At 56.6% G+C, this 302-nt stretch overlaps 1 protein-coding gene across 1 annotated transcript in view; it reads left to right on the top strand.

Annotated features, from left to right (window-relative positions):
* ALPK3 (alpha kinase 3) overlaps positions 1–302 on the top strand; it is a 57,847-nt gene that overhangs the window by 47,052 nt on the left and 10,493 nt on the right. The gene's annotated exons all lie outside the window — the stretch shown is intronic.

A 302-nucleotide genomic window follows, 5' to 3' on the forward strand; every position in this document is an offset into this window, starting at 1 on the left:
TCCTCTTCCCTCTCATCTCTTCCTCTTCCTTCCCCTCCTCCTTCCTCTCCTCCCTTCCTCTTTCTTCCCCTCCTTCCTCCTCCTCCTCCTCCTCCCTGCCCTCCTTCCTCTCCCTTCCTCTTCCCCCTCCTCTTCTCACTACTTCTCCTTCCTCTCCTTCCTTCCTCTTCCTTTTCTTCCCCCTCCTCCATCCTTTCCTCCCTTCCTCTTACCCTTCCCCCTCTCCCCCTCACCTCCTCTCCTCCTCCTTCTCTTTTCCTCTTCCTCCCCTCCTCTTCCTCTCCTCTCTTCCTCTCCCTTAT

This window comes from Panthera uncia (assembly GCF_023721935.1).
Source record: "Panthera uncia isolate 11264 chromosome B3 unlocalized genomic scaffold, Puncia_PCG_1.0 HiC_scaffold_2, whole genome shotgun sequence".
Lineage (NCBI taxonomy): Eukaryota > Metazoa > Chordata > Mammalia > Carnivora > Felidae > Panthera > Panthera uncia.